This window comes from Leptonychotes weddellii, chromosome 4 (genome assembly GCF_054177405.1).
Source record: "Leptonychotes weddellii isolate Sample4059 chromosome 4, ASM5417740v2, whole genome shotgun sequence".
Classification (NCBI taxonomy): Eukaryota; Metazoa; Chordata; class Mammalia; order Carnivora; family Phocidae; genus Leptonychotes; species Leptonychotes weddellii.
Genome location: NC_138372.1, coordinates 135535628 through 135551803, shown reverse-complemented (window position 1 = coordinate 135551803; position 16176 = coordinate 135535628). Strand labels below are relative to the sequence as shown.

Sequence of the window (16176 nt, the reverse complement as noted above, 5' to 3'; positions counted from 1 at the left end):
TAAGAAAAAAAAAAAGATAGCAGGAGGGGAAGAATGAAGGGGGGGAAATCGGAGGGGTGGACGAACCATGAGAGATGATGGACTCTGAGAAACAAACTGAGGGTTCTAGAGGGGAGGGGGGTGGGAGGATGGGTTAGCCTGGTGATGGGTATTGAGGAGGGTATGTTCTGCATGGAGCACTGGGTGTTATGCACAAACAATGAATCATGGAACACTACATCTAAAACTAATGATGTAATGTATGGGGATTAACATAACAATAAAAAAATTACCTTCGGGGGAGGAAGGGGATAACTGGGATGAGTAATTATAAAGAAATGGGGTGATTTTTAACAACCACATCAGAATTTGTATACCTAAAAGATCACTGAACTTTAAATAGCCAAGGAGCAAAACATTTCAGCATTCCTCTCTGGAAACTGCTTCCAGAATTCACTTTTGTTTTTGACCAAATGTGATATACTAACACACCTAAACTTACTCCCCAGCTATGGCACCAAATAAATGTCTAATTTCCAAAAACCAAAAAAAAAAAAAAAAAAAAAGATGGCAGGTTGGATGGGCCATATCTTGGAGTTGTCCCATGACAGAAGCTGTCTTTTCCTAAGGGAGCATTGAGACTTGGAGAATCCATTTTGTTGAGCACATACCACATGCTGGGCACAGTGCTAGGCACATTTAAACACATCATCACAACAATTCTATTATTATCCTCATTTTCCAGATGAGATGAAAGAGCTCAAGAGAGTTTCGGTAACTTGTTTAATGTTATGTCAGTTGTAGTTCCTGGAGCTGGGAGTGGAGCGCCTTAGCCACTGTTCTGCCCTGGCTCTCAGGCTGGGGTTTGCAGTTTGAGTTGGTGAGTTGGACTAACATTGTCTCCTGTCTTCAGAAGAGAAGGAGGAGGGTGTGTGGCTGAAGATAGACTTCAAGCCTTTCAGGGGGTAGTTATCACTGTCCAGGGAGTGGGAGTGTGTGTGTGTGGGTGTGTGTGTGATGTGGTGTGGTGTGTGTGTATGGGGAGCCACATCTGTGTGTGTGCCCAGGGAGGGCATAAGAGTGGCCAACAAGCCAGCTTTGGAATACAGCCTGTGGACCTGTAGACTGCATGCTGGTTGTCCACGGACCCACAATGCCCAGAGGCTGCCAGGGCGTGTGTGCTCACTCGGATCACTGCCCACTGAGCAGTGGGGTCCACATTTTAAAGACTCCCAGCTGTGGGTAGCTTGTGGGAAACAGACTCTCTGGGCTTGAAGCAGCTCAGAAGGAGTAGGCGTCTATTAAGGCCCTGAGCAGATGGTGTGACAGGGAGGCTGAGTCACAGAAGGCACCAGGCTCAACAAAAGGCCATCGCAACTACTAAACGAGGGGATTAGTTTGTGTAGGGGCAACATAGGCCTGCAGGATGTAAGCTGTTCTTTGAGCTTCAGCCTCCCACACAGACAGCTGTCCCTCTCTCCGCTCTCCAAATAAGAGAGATAGTGACAAGCCATTCTTAACATTCCATAGGGGTGTTTCCCTATTCCCCAAACACTGACACTTCTACTCCACACAGGGACCGTGGGGAGGAAAAGAAAGCGAGGCAGTTAACATTAATTGAGCACCTCCTACATGCTAGACTGTGACACGTGGAATGTTTTCACCATCTTCTGTTTGTGTTTTTTTTTTTTCTTTTTACAGTAACAAGCTTATGAAGTCTCCATTGTTATCTACATTTTACCTTTAATAATACATTCTGCAAGTTAAGAAACTTGCTCAGGGTTTCTCAGCCAGAATTCTTTGGCTCCAAAACTTCTGTCCTTTTCAATTTACCATAGTTCTCCCTCCTAAGAAGAAGGGAGACATGGTTACTCCTAATTTTAAGGAAAGTGATACAAATCAAGTAGAATGCTTTCAGCTTCAAGTAACAGAAACCCTGACTAATGGGGACCAAGAGGAAGGACAGTTATTGTTGCCATAATAAAGAATTTGGAAGCAAGTGGTCCCATGGTTAGTTTAGCTGTTCAGTTATTTTATCAAGTCCCCAGACTCTTTCCATCGTTCCAGTCCTTCTTTTCTAACATCTTGGCATACACTTAGCAAGGACTTCTTGTCTTCAAACTTGTCTCATGATCCCAAGATGGCTGCTTCAGTTCTAGGCATCATATTCTCAGAGACAGTGTCCAAAATAGGGAAGTAGCAAAACAGGCAAAGAGGAGCTTCTCCGGTACAACACTCTCTTTTACCAGGGAAGAAAATATTTCCTGAAGTCTCTAGTGCACTTTCCTTTACATCTCATTGGCCAGACAGGAGTCGTGTGTGTAGGGGTGTGTGTGTGTGTGTGTGTGTGTGTGTATGTATGCAATCTCCATCCCCCACTTAGACAAATTCCTGGTGTGTGTGTGTGTATATCTATATATATGCGCACACACACACACACACACACATATATATATATATATCTCCATCCCCCACTTAGACCAATTCCTGGCAAAGGGGGACATTACTGCCATGACTCACTCCGATTAACCAGGACTAGTTCCCCAGGGTTGGGCACATTGCCTGCATGCAGAAAGGGAGCATGGCTGTGGGGTAGGCACTTGCCACATGATAGTAAGGCCAAGGGCTCCTCAGGCTCTATGACTGCCATAGCCAGGACAAAATACTTGGGAGAAGCGAAGACATTTACTGTCTATTCACAGATTTAGACAGCAGGCTTGTTTTGTTCCCTTTCTGATCTCAGGCATGCATTAGGCACCATGGTGGGTTGAAAGAACTGTAGGATATAGGCTTGCACGTACTTTATAATCTAAATGGGGGAGGAGTTAAATAACAGTGAACAATTCAATAAAAGCATGAAACAAAAACTTCACAAAAGCCAGCATATGATCAAATGGTCTCTGGGTCAGAGGGCAATTTAAGCAGATTCTTCTCCAAAGTATTTTGTGAGTTTCTTTGTTATACTCATGACTGGATGGAAGCATTTTAAACTCTTTTCAACCAGCGGGATTTATTTTTGTATCCTCTGCTGGTTTTTGTTATTTCCTTCCAAAGAAAATGCATAAATTTTTCAATGATTTGAGGATATTCTGGGCCAAGGAAATAATTTTTAGGTGTTAAATATGATATTGCTGGCCACCAGAAAAAATATTTGGCGCTTCAGCAAGAGATCGGAACCAGTCATAAACTTATGTACAAGTTCTGGTAGCTTTACTGTGTAAGGTTGACATTTTATGATTTTTTTTTTTTTCCTTTTGGGGAGGGTTCCCTCTGGAGCTAAGTGGTATTCAAATTAAGCATGAACATTCATTTCAACTGTTATATTAGAGGCACTTGAATAATGCTTAGCAAAATGCCACAGCCGCCAAAACTTTAATTTGGCCTCTGATTAAAGGCAATCTTCTCAATCTGGCCTCAGTTCCTAGAATAATCCTTTGAACAGATTAGACACAAACACATACTTTGCTGATAATTGTGTGTTGATTCTATAATAAATTGGTTGGGAGTAGTTGCTATCAGTTGAAACCCAAAATCTCCAAACGGTGACTCAGAATATGGACTCTCATTCTTCTAGAGTTCCGGCTGGGCAACTTTCCCCCCAGCCCAGGCACTTTGCTAAGATCACCATTTGGGAGACCACCCCCCAACACCCCCCCATCTTTTTTATTTTTGGACTTTTGTTATATGATCCTTTCAGAGAAGGTTACCTTAATTTTTCCAGCCTCTTCTTGGTTGGGGGTTGGGATCACGCCCAGTATGGCATTTTGCAGGCTCCCTTTTCAGGGACTGTTCTAATAAGAATGGGCTATAAGTACTTTGCTACCTCACCCCACCCTCTTGGGTATTTTAAATGCTCCTCTTCCCTAGTTAAGCTAAAGCCATGGTGATCCACGCCAATCTAAAGAGAGATGTTTCTGCCAGTCATCTATGGGTAGTTCTCTGCCTCCGAGCACTCCAGTAGCTTCTGGGCCATGAGCAATTGAAGAAAATGTTGTGGCTTTCTTGGCTAAAGAAAAAGGGTAAGATGCAGATTGCAGAACATGCTTATCTTACGGCTGCCTTCAGGGCTACATTTGCAGGTCTTCAAAACCAAAACTGGAACTTCAGTGTTTTTTTTTTTTCAAGCTTTGGGTACTTGGTGATGACATCAAATGTTCCAGAATGGTTAATTGCTAAATGTTTACCAAAGTAAGGTCAGGGGCCTAGAGAGTTGGGGGAAAGGTATATAATGGGAGATTGTAGGTACGATAGTTAAGAGTTGGAATCAGGCATATCTGGGTTCATATCCAAACTCTGATAGTTACTAATTAGTATGTACCACTTTGGTAGGTATTTAGTTTCTTTAAACTCCATTTGTCTTTTGTTGTTGTTGTTTTTTTAATCTGTAAAATAGAGACGAAAGTTCTGAGTTAGGTGGAAGTCAAAAAACAAGACTCAAATTAACAGAATAAAAAAAATTGTTTTAGCATGTACAACTGATAAGTCCACAGGCAATCTGGGCTTCAGATAGGGCTTGATCCAGGGATTCAAATGATCTCTTTTTTCACCTCTCAGCTTTTCTTTCCTCTGTATTAACTTCATTCTCAGGCAGGTTTTCCCCTCCTAGTGGCAAGCGGGCTGTTTGATGCTCTAGACCCACAACTATTCCCTTTCAGCAACCTTAATGAAGAAAAAGGTATTTCTTCCCTTCCAGTTCTCCCCTCCTCCTCCTCCTCAAAAAAAAAAAAAAAAAAAAAGTCCTGAGATTGCCTCTTTTGGTTCATTGGTCATTATGTACACTTGAACCACTTGCTAAGAACTGGGTTACTGCCCAGCCCTGGAGCCTGGAATGGGGTCAGTCCCACCCAACCTACAAGCACTGACAATAGAGAAGGGATGATTTTTTTTTTTTCCAGATGAAAATAAATTGTGGTACCAGTACCACAGAAAGGAGGATAGATGCTGGGCAGACAAAACCAGTAGATGCCATGGAATGGCAGTTCATTCCTGGGTCAATCTCATTAATAAGGAAGTGGGAAGGAATAAAAAAACCTATTTATGAGGATCAAGTGCCAACAACCCCCTAGCTTGCCTTTCTCCACAGTATGACAGTCTTTATACTATAGAGATTTGGTCTCAGCTTGAATGTGACCTATAACCCACATTGCTTTAAGCTCTCAAGGCAGTAAGCCTTGTTGTTGTTGTTATTCTCTCAAGGTTTTGGTGTTTTTCTTCTGTATTCTATGGTCTGTCTCTTGGCTACAGGTAATCCAGACAGTGATCCCGTGGGCATGGGAGGCTGGGAAGAGTGGGGCCAGAGCTACTACTGACATACAGAGAGGGCTCCTTCAGGGGGCAGAGGTGTGGGGTCTTCCACCTGAGGCTGCTGAGGGCCAGGTGATACTGGCTAGTCCCTCAGAGAATCTAGAGATGGGATTCTGGGATTTCCCGGGAGCCACGTGACTTTCCGTGTACCTCAGGGAGGTTTGGGAGTTTTTACTCCTCCTTTCCCAGGCCAGGGGCCTAACCTTCATTCCTCCTCTTGGCTCCCATTCCAGGGCTTACAATTCTGTAACTCCCTCTTCTCTGCACAGCAGTCTGTTCCTCTGGGGATGAGCCACACGAGTCACCCCTTGTGAATGTGGGTGGCAGAGGGACACACAGGTGGGTGGGTGTCTTCCAACACTGGACGATGTCTGTTGATGGATGCACGTAAGACTGGCCCACACAGATGAAGTCCCTGAGGCTCAGAGAGATGGCAGGATTTACCTTAGGACAAAAAGCAGAACAGAATTCGAAGGAATTCATGACAACATGGGGAAGATTGTTCACATGAAATGTTCCACAGAAGCTTATTACAAGAACATCAGTCAGAGAAAGAGATGAGCTCTACTTGGTGATGGTAGTGGGTTCTGTGTCCTTCCCTCTAGGCTGGGCTGTGGTGAGTAAGGAGACTGGTGAGAGAATTAAGAGAATTTTAGATGAATTGCTCAAAATGTGAGACTAAGAGAAAAGGAGGCAGGACATAGAAGGGGCAGGGGCTAATGAGGTTGTGGTAGGTGAGCATCTAGATAATTCCACCTTGGAGTCCAAGGAGTTGGGCCTGGGAGCCAAGCAGGAAAAACACTTCCTCCTTCAGCAATCAGACGGAGTATGGAGGAGATGCTCAGCCTTGGGTCAGAGTGAGAAGCAGGAAACAGGGAAGCTTTGCTCTGAAGATGAGGGTTTGGGGTAGAGGAAGCAGAGACCACCCAGGAGGGGAGCCTTTCCTGTCCCAGGGCGGGAGACCCAGGAGACCGCACGGAGTATCTCGAACCTTCGAATGCCTCTGTTTCCTTCATCTGTGCTCCAGCTCTTCTCTGTACTTGAGCCAGCTGTGTGAGGACAGGCGTGGGAGGGCAGGGTGATGAAATGATAGGATGCAGGGCCAGCAGGGGAAGCCCAGGCCTCAGGACTGAGGCCTTCAGCGGGGAAATCTCTTCTTCCTTATGCTGGGGAGGTGGTCGCTAGGTGTGGACTGGAGAACCGAATTACAGGATGACCCCCCGGAGGTCCATTTAGCCCTCTGGGGGGATGCTCAGCCTGCCCCCCAGCTTGGGCAGGGTTTGTGTCCTGTTTTCCTGCCCTGCATGTTATCCCCCACCCTCCACCCCTGCCCCAACACAAACTCTAAATTGTGAAGCACTCCAGGCTTCGGCCCAACCTAAGGAAACTATTTGTTCTCTTGAGCTTTATTCTGATTTCCATAGCACAGAAGAAAAAAAAAAAGTCCAAAACAGAAAGTAACTAACTGGGGGTTTTGTTTTGGTTATCTTAGGAAGGGTATGTGTCGGGGGGAAGGTGAGGAGGGGGCTTCTTCATCCCTGCAGAGTCTAAATCAATGGAAATTAAATACTGACTCCCAGGATGACACTGAAAACTCTCAACCCGGGATAAACTCTGAAAGCTACATTTTCACCCCCCAGATGAGGGCTTTCTGATGGGGATGTTGGCAGCTCCCAGCTCCACGGCCTGGCCCTGGGCAGTGCTGCAGCATCGTTTATTTGAAGATGAGGATGCAGCCAGGGCGGCCCCTGTTGGGGACTGTGGTCCGCGCGCGCAGAGCCCTCCCTGTGTCCTGGGTGTGAGCCCCTCCTGCCCACGGAGCCCTGGCCCTCAGCCCCATTGCGCCGGGGCTCTTGCTGCCCATCAGTCCCGGGCATCTACCATCAGCTCCCTCTGCCTTTGAAGGAAGGTGCTTCTGCTTCCACCTGCCTTTTTTCGGCGGCGGGGAGATTTTCTTTCTGCCTGCACAGGAGGGGCTGCAGCTGTGGTCAGGAAAGGGAAGAAGCCCACTGGAGGTTGAAATGAAGGGTGAAGCCACAGGAGGCGCCGTGGGACCTGTATGCTGGACCCCATGCCTCTTACCCAGCAGTGGTCTTTGGCAGGCTGGCAGCTCGGCCTCTCGATTGTGTTTGGGTCTGGAGAGAAAGCCATGCTTGGCTGTGTGAGGACGGCAGAACACGGGTGGGACTGGGCAGGGTGCTAGTGCGGAGTGGGGACAGGGACAGGGACAGTCGGAGTACTGCCTGGGGGCACTGGCCTTGTGACAAGACAGAAGTGGATTTGAATCTTGGCGCCAAGACTTACTGGCTGTGCGACAGCAGCTGGAGTTCTCAAGGGCCAATTTCTTGATTTTTAGTATAGTGATAATCATGTTTCCTGGAGATAAAGGCTCAGGATCTCTCAGGCCCCCCCTGCCCCCATCACACACAATGTGATTTTGAAATTGATGCCTTAGACTCAGACCATAGGCCATGGTTTATGAAAATCCGAATCTTCTCCAGAAGTGGGCTTATGTTCCGCGGACTCCTCCACCCCAGCTTCCGATTGGCACCACAGCCCACACTCAGAACTCAGGGGCCTTCAGCACTTTCCACAAAAATCCACTCTTAGCGAGCACTTTGTAAGTCTGGTATACTTCACAGATGATCTGGGACGCTGAACAAGCAGCTTCTTGTCTTCTTTCTAGTTATTTCTCCTCACATCTCTTTACTCTTGTCCTCTGAGATCGCTCAGAGTTCCAAAGTCTTCTCCCTCTATTTGCAGATTTGGCTCTCCCCACTCCCTGCTCCCTATATTGCAAACCCAAACTTTTAAAAAAGGATTTTATTTACTTATTTATTTGATAGAGACAGAGAGACAGGTGGGGAGGGGCAGAGGGGGAGGGAGAGGGACAGGCAGACTCCCTACTGAGCTTGGAGACTGATGCAGGGCTGGATCCCAGGACCCTGAGATCACGACCTGAGCAGAAACTTAACTGACTGAGCCACCCATGTGCCCCCACAAGCCCGAACTTTTAAGATTGTTCAACAGATCTCACCAGACCTAAATATCTTTGAAAGCAGTGGAATAGCAAATAACAAATCTACCCTGAAAGACTACCTACTTCATAGCATTTTCATGGGTTCTAAGTAAGGTGAAGTAATACTATCACCACAGTGACTAGCACATAGTTATCTTTATCTGTACCCCTTTGAAAAAGTTGAGGGTGGGTGTATCTGAGAATCCAAAAAAAGATACTCACACATTGGTGGAACAAAGAGCAAATATTGGGGTCCACATATCCTGCTTTATTTTCACAGGTATTTCTATGTCTCATTGACACTCAAGGGAACTCTGTGGGTGGGAAGGACAGCCTTTGTCATCCCTTTACATAGAAAGAGTGACTTCCCCAGATTTGCTTAATGGGAAGTAACAAGTGTAAAACTGAAACCCCAGATGGGTTGCGGCCTGCTAGTGTTATCCCAATATCTATTTCCCTTGTTTGCCAAAATTGCCCCTTTAACTGTTAGCTGGGGAATGTGGCCCCAGAAGAAGGGCACCACTTCCCAGCATCCCTTGCAGAGAGATGTGACTGTGTGATGTAGTTTTGTTCCTTGGGATCCAGAAACCTTCCTTAAAGTCAGTCAGTGCCCCCTCTTTACTCCCCTCGTCCTTATCCCTTCCTCTGTCCTGCGGAGGTGGCCTGCGTCCCAGGGATGATGGAGCCGTGAGCTGGAAGGAGCCTGGCCTCTCCAAGAGCCTGCAGAGTTGCCATACTGGACTGGTTGACTCGGCATTTTTATGGGTGAAAGAATGCTGTTTAAGCCACTGCTGCTTTGGGTTCCCGTTTCTCATAGCTGAACCCTGTCCTGTCTGAGGCAGTAGGTTTGCCGGCTCCAAGCCCAGCCCTGCCTCATCATGGGCTGCCCACAGGGGTAGTGGGCCACAGCGGGGAGCCTGGGGCCAGTGTGCACTGATGACAAGGACGCTGAAGCAAGGCCTCCAGGCATTCTGGGTGGCGTTCTGAATGCCACTGCGCTCGCCCTCTGCCCGGCTTCCGCAGAGTCTATTAGGAAGCAGCCAGCCTGCCATCTACAGAGGGTGAGGTCTGTCTCGAGTGCTCTCCTCTCCATCATCTCTGGCCCTCTTGAGCCCCGGGCCTCTGCACACTGTGGTGCCAGTCTGGCCCTCCCCCAGCCCCCCCATCCTAGGCATTACCACCACAGGCTCACTCTCTCCTTGCTCCTATCCACACCCGCCCAGGAAACGGTCTCCGTGCCTATCATTCTCACAGTGGTCCCAACTACAGCCTCCGAACCCCATTAATGAGAGGTCATGCTTCTGGAGGATACAAAAATGTTCCGGGGCAACTTTCCTGCTGTGTCTAAACCATTTACCAGACAGAGAGTGAACCACGCTCTCTGCAGTGAAGGGGGCCTCCTGCCCTGAGGGCTAGAGATTACAAGGCAGCAGGATTTGGTGAAAGGAGTCCAGGCTTTGGCACCAGCAGTCCTGAGTTTCAGGTTCCCGATGTGGGGTGTCGAGAAGCCTCAGGTTCTTTGCAGCAGGCAGGAAGCAGACACGGGGATGGAGCTTGGGCTCCAGGATGTTTATTGTGGACTAAAACGTGTGTGACCTGGAAGGGGAGGGAATGGAATTGGACAGGGGAGAGGGTGATCAGCAAACCCTCCCCCCCCCCCCCCGCCCCCAGAGGTTCCAGAGCATATGCTGCCCATGAGAGCTGTCCTATCCTGGGCCTTTGTGTCCCTGCCACTATGAGCTGTTGTAGGTGGGCTGCCCGGAAAGGAAAGGGCATGCCCTTGGATGAAGCAACCCTCTGCAGCAAGGCGCCCCGGGCAGGAGCTGGCAGCCGGAGGCAGGAAGTCCTGCCCCGGACTGAGGTCTGGGCAGTGCACCTCCTGCTCGCCACGGTCTTCGTCTGCGAAGTGAGGCTAATAATGCCAACGTCGCAGGGCTGAAGTCAGCTAATGGGCGAGCCTCACCTTTGTGGGACCCACAGTAGCGATCTCCGTGGGCACTCGGCACGCCCCCTGCCTGGCAGCCCGGGATGTAGGCGCTCTCCTTAGCGGAGCTGCCCTCGGAGAAAGGCCTGGGTGAAGCTGACACCAGCCCTTTCTGATAGGATGAACTCCCTGGGAATGTCAGGAGTGGGAAATCCAGAGCCCTCCAAGTTGAACGCTGTGAAGCCCATCCTTTTTTCGAGTCTCCGCTGCTCCCGCACTCAGCTGTTCCACATCAAATGGCAGTCTGGGTTCAGAGCAAGACGGCTTCTGATCAAGACCAGTGAAACTAAATATGGAGAAGTCCAGAAAAAGAGGAATGCTCAAGAAAGCTGAGTTTCACTCCATTTGGAGATCTCTGAATATATTGACGGCTTGCATCTCCCCATTCTTAAGCCATGCATAAAAAGGCCCCAGTTTTCCACTCTGCGTCAGGATCTAAGAGGCATTTCAGGCCAGAGTCTGAGCTGGGGTAGATGATGAGAATGATGCCTGTGGAGACGGTCACAGTGATGGCCCCAAGGAGTCACGCCTCCTGGTGGTCACGTGCTTGCCTGGTCCTCTCACACATTGGCGCTGGGCTTGGCCATGTGACTCGTTTTGGCCAATTGGACGTCAGCAGACATAACACAGGCAAAGGCTTAGCAAGTGTTTGAGCCCTGGGAGTTCCTGAGGTTTGGACTGCACTCTTCGAGAATGAGAGCCGGGCTGGGAGGAGAGGCCCTGCCCTCCCAGGCAGCCCTCCCGCTGAATGGAGCCCTGGTGAAGCCTGTAGAGCCGCCCAGCTGCCCCACGGGATCCTGAGAAATAATAAATTGCTGTTATTATAATTTTTTGAAGTAACCTTGAATTCACATAAGATTAACCATTTTAAAGAGTACATTTCAGTGGCATTTCGTATATTCACGGTGTGCAACCACCACCCCTTTCTAGTTCCCAAACCTCAAAAGCATCACCCCAAAAGCAAACCCTGTCCCCATTAAGCAGTCCATGCCCCTTCCCTCCCCCCACCCCTCTAGCTCCTCGCAACCACCAATCTGCTTTCTGTCTCTATGGAGACAGACCTTTGGTGACTGGCTTCTTTCATTTAGCATAATGTATTTACCCATGTGGTGGCAGGTACCAGGACTCATTTCATTTTGTACTCCCACAAACAGTTGTACGCCAAATGTTCACAGCAGCACCGTTCGCAATAGCCAAAAGGTGAAAACAGCCCAAATGTCTATCAGCCAATGAATGCATAAATGGAGTGTGGTATATACATACAACAGAATATAATTCAGCCAGAGTTACTGTTATTCAGCCGTAAATTACTGTTATTTTAAGCCATTAGGTTTGGGAAAGGTAACAGATAACTGATAGGGTTTTTCAGGTAATTGGGGTAATAAGAACTATCAATTCCTACATGGTTTCTATGTGCCGTGTACTACATGAAGCACTTTGCATGCACTATGCTTTGATTTTCACAGGAACCCTCAGTTGAAGTATTACTATCGACCCCATTTTACAAATGGGAAAACTGAGAGATTAAACAATTTGCCCAATTTAACCCAGATGATTTGATTCCAGAGCTCAGGCCTTATCTACTCATTGTACACAATCCAGCCCTAAACCAGAGGCCTGCTCCGGTAGCTGGAAGGGCAGGAGCCCACAGCAGCCTGTGGCTTTGCTGTGAAAGAAATACTGCTCTCCGTTTTCTGTACAATTCCTAATGAATATGACCAGGAGAAATGATCGACAGATATTAAAGCTGATAGTGGTTTAAAATCTGGACAATGTGAAATTCTAATCTGTGAAGCCTGATTTGGGAATAACGGAACGTTGTAGAAATAACGTCTGCAACATAAAAATTCAAGGGCAGAAGCTACAATCCTAGTATTTGATATAAACAAAGCACCCTGATCAATGGCCAAAGTTTTATTGTAAAATTTGCATGGGAAAGAAGTAATCCCAATGAAAATAACTTCTGTGAAATTCAATACCAATAAAAGTGGAAAGAATTGTAAAGGATTTAACTGGGCTATTTAAAAAAATTGATTAAGTAATTAAATTGACTTAATGGAGTTTGTTCAGGAAAGTACTTTCAGTACAAAATGTATCCATGACGATATAATTGTGGTTTAAATGGTAGTACTCTTAGGAGTCAAAATATCCTCAGGACGGAACATCTTTCTGAGTCATAACATCTTATGATTTTATTTTTTAGTACAGTTGGCACACGATGTTAAAATATATTTTATCTTTCTTAATGATTCTTTGAAGAGTGTAAAATGCTGTTAGGGCACCCCTCAATAAAGCTATTTTTAAAGAAAAGATCAAAAAAAATAAAATAAAATCCTATTAAGGTACAAACGTAAGTCACTCTGGGATGCCAAGACAGATTTCTAAGGCCCTTTGGAAAACAAGTGCATTGGGATACAGTCAGGCCCCCAGATACTGGGGTTACTTACAATGCAAGGTGAGGCAGTGAAGACTTCTCTGGGGAGTCAGGAATTCACCCCAGTGCAGAGGAAGGTCAAGCACTGGTGTCCCTCTTGAGACACAGGTTCTGGGCAGGGAGGGGAGTGGCACAGAGAGAAGCCACTTGAGTAACCTTGTGGCCCAATGTTTAGGGAACGTAGCATGAATTTCTCCATAAGAGGGAGCCTTAATCCTTAAGAGAGAAGAAAGGGCAGCATCTCTCTGGGGTGTGGTCATCTCAGGTAACCATGGAACCTGGAAGAGCAGCAATGTGAACCCAGCAGCAAAATCCAGCTAGGAGCCACCATATTGGGAGCAGGAGCTACTTGGTATTCACTAGAAAGAGATTTGGGGCTGGCTGGGGTAGTGTGGGGATGTGGGGAAGAAGTGCAGCGCTGTTTATACAAGAATCCCTGCATCTAGGCCTACAAGCTTTTCAGGTTTCGTAAAAATATTTATCAGCTATAAATATATCCAGAAAATTTCAAAGCTAAAATGAGCAAATGAAGAAATGTATATAAAATGTGACATTAGGACATCTAATAATCGATTACGTGTAGTTCTCATATAGTTACAATAAATATGAAGTTTGGATCATAAAAATAATTTATTCTTCATACACTCAAATTTTTGAAAATAAACATCCTTTCAAAAAGTTACAGCAAAATAATATGTAATATAAATAACAATATTATATATTTAAACTATATATGTGACTCACTTTCTCCTCTTTTTTTATCTATCTATCCATGAAAGCTGTGGGTATGTTTTAATGTATCTTACATGATTTAGGGGGAGTCTAGGGCCTACAAAGGTCTTCATATGACATGAGGGGGTGGAGGCATGACTTGAAGGTGAGGTAAGGGTTATTAGCCTGTTCACAAAATTGAGTGTGGTCTGGAACCAGTGACCTTGTTAATTAGCCCCAGAGCTTGATTTTTCTCGAGGCTGGTATGGCCCAGGAAACAGGAATTGTGTACAATATTCTCAGAATTTACGCAGAAAAAGTACTGAGTAGACAGGGAACAAATAGATCTAGGTTTAAGATTAAGAAGGTAGATTGTGGTTCAGTGATGTACTAGGTGCCAAGTGGGGTTAAAAATAAAATCCCGGGGCGCCTGTGTGGCTCAGTCATTAAGCTTTTGCCTTCGGCTCAGGTCGTGATCCCAGGATCCTGGGATGGAGCCCCATGTCGTGCTCCCTGCTCAGTGGGAAGCCTTCTTCTCCCTCTCCCACTCCCCCTGCTTGTGTTCCCTCTCTCGCTGAGTCTCTCTCTGTCAAATAAATAAATAAAACCTGAAAAAATAAAATAAAATAAAATCCCAAACCACAGCTTGGGGCCATCATGTGAATGGAGCCCTTTGGGATTGTGCAAGATGGCAGACCCACCACATCCTTTGGATTCACAGAAACATGGAGAGCGCGTTAGAACTGTAGAGACTGATCATCCTGCATTCCATTCAATGGGATCCTACTCAAGATACAATGGATGTGTAGTCATCACAAGGAAAAGGAAAAAGATATTCTCTGCAGAGAGGAAACTCCCAGGCTGAGCCCTAAACAAACCAGCAGGTTGAATTCCTTTCTTGCAGGACTGGGGCCTGGAGCTTTGGGGATGACACAGTTCTCTCTCTGTTCCTACAGAAGCTGAATAGGTCTGGGCAGCTGGCCTTTGGGCTGAGCAGACAGATTGAAATGCAGGGAGCACTAATTTGTTAGGAATCCCTGAGGCCCCTACTGTCACTGGCCATTACTTACATCCCAGAATCTTTCTTTACAAGGGACCTCTCATTCACGAACACATCCATACTTAATGCCTTTGTTTTTTTAAGGGGAGAGAGCGTAAGTCAAGGGCTATTGCAGCAGATCCTGGCTCTCTGAGCACCGCACACCGTCACTGTTCATCTTGCTGAATACCAGCAGGTTGGGCTCTGCAGAGAAAACAATTAACTAGGGCAACTTCACTTTTGGAGAGAACTTGAAAGCTCTCCTGATTCCCAGCCTCAGTGCTGACTCCCTTGAAACTGGAACCTCTCCTTTTGATGCTTTAGAAACCAAATGGATAACGGAAACACTTCCCTGGTGGATGTTGAGAAATGGATCCTTCACAAACACCCACCTTCCCAAATTCAAGGCAAGCTTGGATGGAATGCATTTGGCCAGTGTGTTTTTATGAGTAATCCTGCAGCCACTCAAAGGGCACTGGTGGGAATTTGAATAAAAGGTCTTCATCCTCTCTATTTTTGCACCAAGTAACCGTTCCTGCTCATTCTAACCTTTCCCACCCCTCTGCCTCTGTTCCTCCTGATTTAGAATCCTAGAATATCAGGTCTGACAGGAACATAAAATTGCCTTATCTTACCCCTTATTTTTTCCCCCCTGGGAAAACAGGGCCCAGAAGGATGAACAAAATAGCCAATAGTTATTCAGCTTAGCATCACAGCTGTGGCTAAGTTGGGTCCCTTGAAGGCAGGGCCATTCCCAAAAGGACTCAAGATTTGTGCCTTTTTTCACTTAATGAAATTGGGCGAAGACCCTTTGATGACACACTCCAGTGAACTCCAGACTTCAATGTGGAAATGTGGGCATGAGCTCTACACTAACCTCATGGATACAGATTGACTAGGGCCAAGCTCCAGTGGACACACAAACCTTGCTTTGTGGACCAAACATCATGCTGAAAGTTGTATATCACAATTTTTTTGGTTAACAACTACATTTTACGAGCACAAAGACACCTGGCAGGTTTAAGGAAATAGAAAGGAATCCTTTAGTAAAGTAAGTTAGCGTTTCTTTCTTTCTTTCTTTCTTTTTTTTTTTCAGTTAGTGTTTCTTAACTTGCCTTTATGAGAAATCTGGATTTTCACAGTTCATGAGAATCTCTGTATTTGGGTATTTTCTTAGATCTGAATCAAGTAGTCTCTCTGTGTCTTTGTTTTCTCACCAATAACGAATCTTGATGTTCCTCGGCATCCCCTGACAGGACAACTGTGAGGTTTGAACTTGCTCGGCTCTCAAGGAGATGTTAGTCCCGTTGCCTTAGTCCCAATATTGCCACCAGCTTCCATCCTGCCCATAGCCTCGCGCTGAGGTTGGCTGGAACGCTCATATTCTGAAGCAGTGAGGCTGGGTTGGGGTGTGCGAGAGGGCCTGGCTAGTAATTCTCATGGTTGAGAAACTACTCACAGTTAAACGAAGCCCAAACAGAGGGTGTGACAATCTCAATTCAACTTAATTTGTGTCTGGAGGACCTGCTGTGTACCAGGGCTGTATTGTGCCCAGGGAATGGAGAGCTTGGTGGCCAGTCCTTGCCCTCATGGGGTGGGGGTGGGGGAGCAAGGGCCCCTAAGGGAGCGCCCCTGTCACAGAACCTGCCTGAAGACAATAAAGAGGAACTCTCCACCTTCTAAGTTCGGTCCATCAACGGGGACAG

General features: G+C 46.6%; 1 protein-coding gene across 1 annotated transcript in view; it reads right to left on the bottom strand.

The window, feature by feature from the left end:
- Nucleotides 1–16176, bottom strand: part of LAPTM4B (lysosomal protein transmembrane 4 beta) — a 459101-nt gene that overhangs the window by 350596 nt on the left and 92329 nt on the right. The gene's annotated exons all lie outside the window — the stretch shown is intronic.